General features: G+C 52.1%; 1 pseudogene; it reads left to right on the top strand.

Moving 5' to 3' along the window:
- Positions 1-3,772, top strand: part of LOC106722694 — a 26,321-nt pseudogene extending 22,549 nt beyond the window's left edge.
- The last annotated feature ends 6,003 nt before the right edge of the window (positions 3,773-9,775 follow it).

Genomic DNA, 9,775 nt, shown 5'->3' with positions numbered 1-9,775 from the left:
GAGGTTTTGGAGGCAGAGGCAGTCTCCGCTGACATGGGCAGCTGCTGCCCATTGCCTGTGGGGCTGCCCGTGCCAGCGGCACCTGCCTCTGACTCCAAAACCTCCCACTGCCACCGCACAGCTGTGCTCAGAGCTGTGCGGCCGGAGACAGCAGCACAACATGGGGTGGTGGGGAAGGCCGCATGCCACTTGGCCACCACCACGCTGCCTCTGCTGCCTGGCAGCCAGCTGCACAGCTCCAGGCAGAGCTCCGCGGTGGCAGCAGGAGGTTTTGGAGGCAGCAGCCATCACTGCCATCACGGGCCTCCAGGTAAGTGTGCAAGCCCAAGCCCCCACCCCCATCCCTCGCCATGGCTGCAGAGCCTGCCATGGACCTGTGCTCTGGCCACATGCCAGCGGAGAATGGTTTTCTCTGTTTTTCCATGGGAAATGGAAAACCCAGATCTCTGCTCATCACCAACAGTGGACCCTGTTCTCCTATATGTTGGTGCTCCCCACAGCCCTTACCCCTTTCCTCCACCCACCCAGTGACCATAGCCCTGATGCACGGCTCTCCCCTGGGCTGGGCTCGGTGTGGGGAGGAGCTGGCTGTGGGGCTGCCCTGGCTGCAGTTCTGTTCCCATAGGGCTGAGGACATGGAGGGTCCCAGCTGGGGCGGAGCAGCCCAGCCTGGGGTGGGGAGGGACAGGGCACAAACCAAGTAAACCAGGCCCCAGAGCACAGAACCCCCCAGGGCCTGGCCTCTCTTCTCATCCCTGCCACCCGCTTCTCCCAGGGCAATGTGCTCTCTGTGCCTCTCTGCTGTTTCCCAGCCCTCTCCTGCCCAGCCTCACTGCCTGCCCTTCCTCACCCCCTCTTCCCTGTAGTGCCCGTGAAACTTCATCATGGGTTTTGAGCTGCTTCTCTTGCCACCCACCTGCAACTGTGCCACCAAGGCAAAGCAGCCCAGCCTAGGGTGAACTGATTTCATCTCATGGGCCCCATCCGAGGACCTGATGTACCCTTACTCCCTAGCACCTACACCTTTCCTCACGCCCCTTGCCCCTGCTCTGCCCTAGGGAACAAACAAACCAGGTGGGAACATCTCTTTCTCTCCCCGGTGTGCGGGCCGGAAGCGGTCCGAGGCCCTTTTTTCGCGCGGCGGGCTGTGGCCAGCAGCCCGGACACGCCGGGTCAGGGAAGGCAGGCGGCACACTAGAATTAGGCACGGACGCTTAGTGGTTGATTAAAGATTATTTTACTTACACCGAAGATGGTCGCGGTGCAGGCAGGAAAACTTGCTTGAGTTGTAGTTACAAAACTAAACAAAACTTGAACCTGCAGAACATGAGGGTACATCACAATGGGGTTTCGGCGACGGGAAGGTGAACAAAAACCTCGAGAGTACGTCGCAATGGGGGTTCAGTGACGGGAAGATAAACCTGCAGGAATCGAACCCGGGTAGAGCTCTGGATTCACTCACACGAAGTTTGCTAGGCTCCGTGGAACTTTGCGCACAGGGAAGGGTACGTCGAGGGATCAGGCGGCGACGGGGAGAGGCGAGAGGCTGATCAGACTCCTGTAGCCTTCTTGATATACACGCTGGGTCCGATAGGCTCCGCAGCACTTAGAGATCTTCACGAGACGTGAAGTTCTCCTCCTCCTGATAGTCGTGGAGTCCTCCAACTTGGGCGAAAACTGCTCAAGCCTCTTATACGGCTAGCAAGCCAATCGCTAGCTGCCACGTGGGAATAATTTAGAACTGGCCAATAGTGGGGCACCAATTTGCATGCGAGTGGCGGGAACTCCTTTGCACCGTGCATTCCCTCTCTGCAGCTCAGAAATGCGCCCTGCAAAGAAAGCTCCGAGTGGCGGGAAATAATTTAGCAGGGCCGAAGCACACACAAACAAAAATCACACCCTTGGGTTGTGACACCCGGGACCATTTCCTGTGTTCTCCCAATTTCCTCCCTAGGCAATGGTGACTTCATAGGCAGAGACTGACAGGTGATTCCTTAGGTTGCAACAAATGCCCTGTGGCATCCTGCCCCGCCTGCCCCAGCCCTGATCTGTGAGTTTCTTCCCAGTGGACGTGACTCTGGACCCAGGCACAGCAAATCCCAACCTCGTCCTGTCTGAGGATCGGAGACATACAAGACATGGAAACACACGACAGTATCTTTCTGACAACCTTAAGAGATTTGATCATTGTCTCTGTGTCCTGGGCTCTGAGGGGTTCGTGAGTGGGAGGCACTACTGAGAGGTGGAGGTGGGAGGAAAGACATGCTGGGCTCTGGGTGTGTGCAGGGAGTCTGTGCGCAGAAAGGGGGGGTCATGTTCACACCTGGTGATGGGTACTGGGTCATGCAGCTGAGGGCTGGGGGATGCAAGGCCCTCACTTATCCCCTGCCTCCACTTCCCATGCATGTGCGGCCCAGATGGGTGGGAGTTTTCCTGGACTATGAGGCAGGTGAGGTCTCGTTTTATAATGTGACTGACAGGTCCCACCTCTTCACTTTCACTGACACCTTCTCTGGGACCCTGTGCCCATATTTCAATCCTGATCACCATGAGGGAGGCAGAAATGCAGCTCCCCTGATCCTGTGCCCAGTCCCAGCCCAGCCCTGAGGGAACCCATGTCACTGCAATGACAAAAGTGACACAGACTGTCCCCTCCAAGCACCAACTACCAGCCCCTTTTTCGCCTCTGGGATGAAAGTTGAATCATGTCTGCTTCAATTAATATATAAGAGGCTCGTGCAAAGTGTCAATTATGGCTTCTTTTCTTGTTGAGGAAGCCCTTGGGGATGGTATGCACTTTTCTTGTTCTCATTTGCTGTTTTTAACAACTTAATACCTTGTTCCTGCCTGTCCATGGAGCTGTGCTGGTTTGTTGTCACTGGACACATGGTCCATATGGTGTTTTCCCCTGTTTTTTCCCTGCATGTGAGTGCCTGTTACGAGCAAGACATGGGCCCAGATACCTGTGAGTACATGGCTTCAGTTCCCTTTTAGGGAGCATTTTCCCATGACTGGTCCAAGTGCTCTGGTGGCAGAAACAGCCTAGTTTGGAGCCTCTGGGATGCAGTGTCTCTGGGGCAGACCCATGGAGGCATGTGCAGGTGCAGTTGTACCCCGTTTTGATTCCTGCTCTGCCCAAACCTGAAAACCAACTGCCGGGGTAGGCAGCACTGTTTCTATTCAGGCAATGCTGAGAGATTCCATTGACTTTATCATTCATATCCTCTCCTTGATTCCTATTAATCTCTCTTTGCTCCACAGGTGTTAATGACCCTCTATCCTTCTAAATAGTCTTGAGGTTTTGTTATTCAAACATTCTTCTGCAATTCTCCTGTCTGTTAGCCAACCCTGGCGATGTCTCTTTTTTTTTTTTGTTATTATTTTACAGCCCTGCAAACTGTTCTTAGCTCACGGTAAAAACCTTAGCTCAGGTGTGGTCATAGGTGTAAAAGTGACCAACAGGGAAATATTGGAGGCACTATTAAGATGTTCAATAAGGCTAGATTTTGTTTCATGAATCTGTGTAAGAGATGATCATTTAACTACAAAGACTACAGGACTAATGATACAATATATTTTGACTATTTTTGTCTAGTTGGTTGTGTCTTTTTTTAACATTATCTATACTGTAGCTAGTTACTGCGCTGAATGCAGGGGGTGCAGTGCATCATCAATCAGCTGCCGGGGGCCTCAGGAGTCATCGTGGCTGATCTGCTGCACAAACGCAGGCTGTGCTGTTCCTACACCATCCCTAATAGACTCCCATGTTTGAAATCTCCAGTGAGGAGATGCCACAATCACTCTGTGCAAGAAAAAAACAATAGGACTTGAACCTCTTCAGGGAGAGTCCAAAGGTTTCAAATCCATTACCTTTACCACTCGGCCAAAACTGCACAGGGAGGCCCCATCAGCATCTCACTTCTATCAGGAACATGCCTTTCTGGCATATCCATTGAAATGCAGAGCCACAGACTTCAGACTGAATCTGATTCTCATTCACCATCCCACAGACCATCTCCCCAGCTGGCTGGGCCCTGGCAGCCTGTGGGTCAGAACAGAGGATGCCAGCATAACCATGGTGTCTCTTCCCGAGTGTTTCACATTTCTCTGTGACCACGGGTTTCATTCTATATTCCCTCAATTTGCCTGGAGTAGAAATGAGCTGCACTGGTCTGTACTTCCCAGGATCACCTCTGGAGCCCGTTTCTACTTGTCTCCAACAGGGATGTGCATCCATTCTCCAGGGCCAGATGTGTCCCTGCCCCATTTTATGGGAGCCACTGATGCTTCCTCCTGCTTTGCTCTGTCCTTCTCCCCACAGCCCCAGGAGAGCCATGTCCTCTTCCTGGCCAGACTCAGGGGTATCTTCTCCCTCCCCCTTCAGTTCCCTTCTGTGTTGTACAAGGCTGACTGCTCTCTCCTTGATGTCTTATCCCAGGCAGTGACCAGGCCCTCTTCCCTCTGGGGGTTCTCTGCTCCTTTGCTTTTCTCACCCCACCCCTCTGGGCACCCACCCCAGCCTCCCCAGCATCAACTTCCCCTCCACTAGATGCTCCTCTCTTCCTCCCAAACTGAGCAAACTGCTGCCCTAAGATTCCTGTTCTTTCTTCCCAAATCCCCCCACCATATGGGAACACCAGGATTTAGAGAACAGAGGTGTTGCAGATACCTCTGGCATTGCCCCTCCAATCATGGAAGGATGGAGATCAGGCATGGCTGGAGCCCCTGGGCCAGTGAGGGACAGAGTGGGTAGGGATCAGGGCAGGGAGCAGGCGGAGGAAAGAGGAACCTGTCCACTGCTGGTGCTGGAGCAAGGCAGGAGTGATATGGTTTAGCACAACATTATCACAAGCAAGCTAAGGAAGTATGAGCTGGATGAATGGACTGTAAGGTGAATAGAAAACTGGCTGGATTATCTGGCTCAGAGGGTAGTAATCAATGGCTCTAAGTCTAGTTGGCAGCTGGTATCAAATGGTGTGCCCCAGGGGTCAGTCCTGCAGCCAGTTTTGTTCAATGTCTTCATCAACAACCTGGAAGATGCATCCTCAGCAAGTTTGGCGATAACACCAAGCTGGGGGGAGTAGTAGATTCACTGGAGAGTAGGCCTAGGATTCAGAGTGACCTAGACAAATTGGAGGATTGGGCCATGAGGTTCAAGAAGGACAAGTGCAAAGTCCTGCACTGAGGATGGAATAATCCCAGGCACTAGTGCAGGCTGGATACACACCTTACCCTATGTCTTTAGGTAACCTGAGCTGGATACATTCCTGAGGGAGGGGGAAACCTGCTCCCTCTGCCTACCTGACTGGCATCACATACCTGGGTGAGGGGCTTGGCCTCCCTGCGGAGCTAGGACCTGCCAGTCTGCCCAGCAACCAGTGATGCATTTCAAATGGGTTGGCTCACAGCCAACAGGTGCTGGCCTCCATTGGACCGGGTAAATGAGATCACAAGGGCTATATAAATTAAGGACTGCCCAGGAGGTGGGGTGGGCAGCAGCCATGAGGAAGACTTAGAGAGAGGGAAAAGCGCTGGACCATCTGAAACTTGCTCTCACTCTCTCTCAAAACCCATGATCAAGGAACTGCTTGCCTCCAGAGGGAATCTCCACCTGCCTCTGGATGATACTTGTGAGCAAGCTAGCTGAGATCTAACTAGATATACAGCTTGCAGTAACTCAGATGTGTGATTAAAGGCTACCCAGCCATGGGAGTTTGCTCTGTGGGATTTCACTGATATTGCTCTACCCAACCCTACCCCTACCCCTTGTAACCAATAAAGTTTTCCTTTGTACCTAGCATGGGAAACTTATTGGGAGTGGGTCTAGATTATGCTTTGGGATCCCCTTGGTTCGATTGACTAAGGGAGACCACTACTTGTGCTTCCGACTGAGGGAAGCATCCCAAGTACTTGAAGTGAATCAGGTACCCTCGAGGGCTACTAGGCCTGTGTTTCCCATGGTGCACAGAGCCAGAATCAAGCCCATCCCTGGGTGGTGGCAGTTTTTTACCCCCAGGCTAGCGGGTGTGCTCCAGGAAGGGGGTCGGCCAGACGTGAGGCACCCCCAGGGAGGCACTCAGAGCCTGGAAGGTGGTCAGGCGCAATAAGGTGGGTGGCTCAAGGCAGGAGCACCCCCTACTGGCTACACATGGTGGTAACACTGGGATATGACAACCTGCTGTATTGAAAGTATAATCTGGGGAAGGGAATACAGTCACTGAAAACCCTTGAGCAAACAATTTGTAATTTGGCATCGGGTCAACTGGACAGTGTAGATAGCTAGGATGGCTGATGAGTATGACAATCTTGTCACAACCCAAAGGGTGTGATTTTGGTTTTTGTGTGCTTCGGCACTGCTAAATTGTTCCCCCGTATAAAAGGCTTGAGTGGTTTCCACCCAAGTTGGAGGACTCCACGAACACCGGGAGGAGGAGACTTCACGCTGTGTGAAGATCTCTAAGCGCTGCGGATCCCTACGGACCCAACGCATTTCAAGCAGGCAACAGAGGTCTGATCAACCTCTAGCCTCTCCCCGTTGCCGATAGATTCCTAGACGTATCCCTCCCTGCGCGCAAAAGAACCGGACCCACGGAGCCTAGCAAACTTCGTGTGAGTTTATTCAGAGCTCTTCCGGACGAGTACTTTCTTCGGCTGACACGACGGGTTCGCGTGTTCAGAGCCTTCAGCCGGATTGGGCTAGAGTTCACGAGTCTAAAACTCTTGTCCGCCTCTCTTCTTTCCTGTCTGTAACCGCAACTCAAGCAAGTTTTCCAGCCTACACCACTGCCATCTCGGTGTAAGTAAACAATCCTTAAAACTACCGCTAAGTGTTTGTGCCTAATTCCAGCTCGTCGCCCTCCCTCTCCGATCCAGCATGCCCGGGCTGCTGGCCACAGCCCGTGTGCAGCACGGAAAAGGGCTCGGGTCACTCCTGGCCCGCACAAATCTGACGGTGGCTAACTTAAGAGAGCTGATGAAAGAGAGAGGCCTTCAAGTGAGGAAGGAGCAAAAGAGGGAAGACCTGATTAAGATCCTGTGTGATAATGACCATGCCGCAAGATCACATCCAGCCATCCATACAGAACCCACTGGGGGCCCGAGGGGCCAGCCTCTGAGTGGGACTTCTGGAAATACCAGCTGCAGCTAGAAGCTGAGGAGCAAGAATGCAAGTTCAAGTACAAGCTAGAGCTGAAGCAGATGGAAATGGCAGAGAAGGAGGCCCAGCGCCAGCACGAGAAGGAACAGTGAAAGCACGAGGCTAGAGAAGCCTAGCACCTGCGTCAGGCAGAGGCCAAAGAGCCAAGGCTCAAGGTGGGGTGGGCAGCAGCCATGAGGAAGACTCAGAGAGAGAGAAAAGAGCTGGACCATCTGAAACTTGCTCTCACTCTCTCAAAACCCATGATCAAGGAACTGCTTGCCTCCAGAGGGAATCTCTACCTGCCTCTGGATGATACTTGTGAGCAAGCTATCTTAGATCTAACTAGATATATAGCTTGCAGTAATTCAGATGCCTGATCAAAGGCTACCCACACATGCCAGTTTGCTCTACAGGATTTCTCTGATATTGTTCTACCCTGTACCTATTCCAACCCTACCCCTTGTAACCAATAAAGTTCTCCTTTGTACTCGGTGTGGGAGACTTATTGAAAATGGGTCTAGATTATGCCTTGGGGTCCCCTTGGTCCAGCTGACTAAGGGAGACCACTACTTGTGCTTCTGACTGAGGGAAGCATCCCAAGTTCTTGAAGTGAATCAAGTACCCTCGAGGGCTAGTAGGCCTGTGTTTCCCAGGGTGCACAGAGCCAGAATAAAGCCCGTTCCTGGGTGGTGGCAGTTTTTACCCCAGGCTAGCGGGTGTGCTCCAGGAAGGGGGTCGACCAGACATGAGGTGCCCCCAGGGAGGCACTCAGAGCCTGGAAGGTGGTTGGGCGCAGTGAGGTGGGTGGCTCAATACAGGAGTACCCCCTACTGGCCTGCCACAAGCACCACCCCCTGGTGTCTGAGCAGGAGCAGAGAACCCTGCAGGGAGCTCTTGTCAATGTTTTGGGGTTCACAGGAACCTGCCTAGACCTCTCCTCCCTCCAAGCCATGTGCTGCCACTGGGTCCCTTGGGCCTTCCCCTGCCTCTAACATCCCAAAAGTACAGGGAGGGAGATTGTGTGTGTGTGGGGGGAGTCTGTGCCAGGATGGGGAAGCAGAGCTGGTGGGGTAATCCTAGGAGATGGGCTAGGGGGTAAGATGCAGCACTGTCTGGGCTATGGTTAGGAGTGTCAGAGTATGGGGGTGAGTAGGGACCCCCTGGGCTTGTGGCACCATATGGTAATACCATGGCTGCCATCAAGCAGGGTTTCCAAACAAAGGACATTTTTTTCCACTTAAAACTGTGAACTTTATATAGACACCAAACTCTTACACGATGCAACCATGTTAATCCCCTACATTGGAGCCCCACCTTTTCACTGCCTTCCAAGGCCTCCAGAAAGGTTATATTTACATCATGTAAAACAGGTCAGTGAAAATGTATGTCAGTAAAAAAAAAAAAATAGTGTGGATGTTAGTAAAATGTTTGTAGATAGTTGTCTACTTGAGCTGGCAACCCTGGTCAGTAGCCATGCTCCTTCCTGAAAAAGTTGCCCCCACACTGGCTTCAATGAGAAATGTTGCCTGTGTTCAGACTGCAGGATTAGGACCCCTATCCTTAGCCAAGATTGCTGCTCTTGGGGGCATCACTCACATGCAGGGAGACAAAAAGTGACCATTACTGGTAAAGGTCTGGACCCTCCCCCCAATCCAGCCCTTTGTAGAGAGATAGGGCAAATGTTAGAGCTGGCCCTGCCTAGACATCCAAACACCTCTGCAATCACATTGGCCAGCTCCCTCAGCCCCCTTGGATGTATCCCGTCCATCTCTATGGACTTATACATGTCCAGCTTTTCTAAATAGTCCCTAACCTGTTCTTTCATCACTGAGAGGTGCTCACCTCCTCCCCAAATTGTGCTGCCAGGTGCAGTAGCCTGGCAGCTGACCTTGCCTATGGAGATTGAGGTGAAAAAGACATTGAGAACTTCAGCCTTTTCTGCACCCTCTGTCACAAGGTTGCCTCCCCCATTCAGTAAAGAACCCACACTTTCCCTGATCTTCTTCACATTGCTGACATACTTGTTGAAACCCTTCTTGTTACCCTTTGCATCCCTTACTAGCTGCAACTCCAGTTGCACTTTGGCCTCCCTGACTTCACTGTTGTATGCATAATCAATGCTCCTATACTCCTCCCTAGTTATTTGTCCAAGCTTCCACTTCTTGTAAGCTTCCTTTTTGTTTTTAAGCTCACCAAAGAGTTCTCTGCTGGTCTTCTGCCATACTTGCTAGTCTTCCTGCACATCAGGAAGGTTCATTCCTGTGTACTCGGTAAGGTTTCTTTAAAGTATAGCCAGCTTTCCTGGACGCCTTTCCCCCTCAGTCTGGCTTCCCAGGGGATCCTGCCCTGAGTGAGTTGAGGACTGCTTTTCTGAAGTCCAGGGTCCTTACTCTGCTGCTCTCCATCCTTCTGTTCCTCAGGATCCTAAACTCAATCATCTTGTCATCACTACTGCCCAGTTGTCATCCATTTTTACATCCCCCACCAATTCTTCCCTGTTTGCGAGCAGATCAAGAAGAGTATGGCCCCTAGTTGGCCACTCCATCACTTTGTTGTGGAAAACACATGCAGCAAACTTTTGGGTCAGGTCAGCAGAAGCTTTATTTGGCTAAAGCTACAGCTGTAGGAGGGGGCCAA

The sequence above is a fragment of the Alligator sinensis genome, unplaced genomic scaffold, assembly GCF_000455745.1.
Source record: "Alligator sinensis unplaced genomic scaffold, ASM45574v1 scaffold634_1, whole genome shotgun sequence".
Classification (NCBI taxonomy): Eukaryota; Metazoa; Chordata; order Crocodylia; family Alligatoridae; genus Alligator; species Alligator sinensis.
The sequence above is the reverse complement of the archived record's forward strand: the minus strand, read 5'-3'. Positions and strand labels throughout refer to the sequence as shown.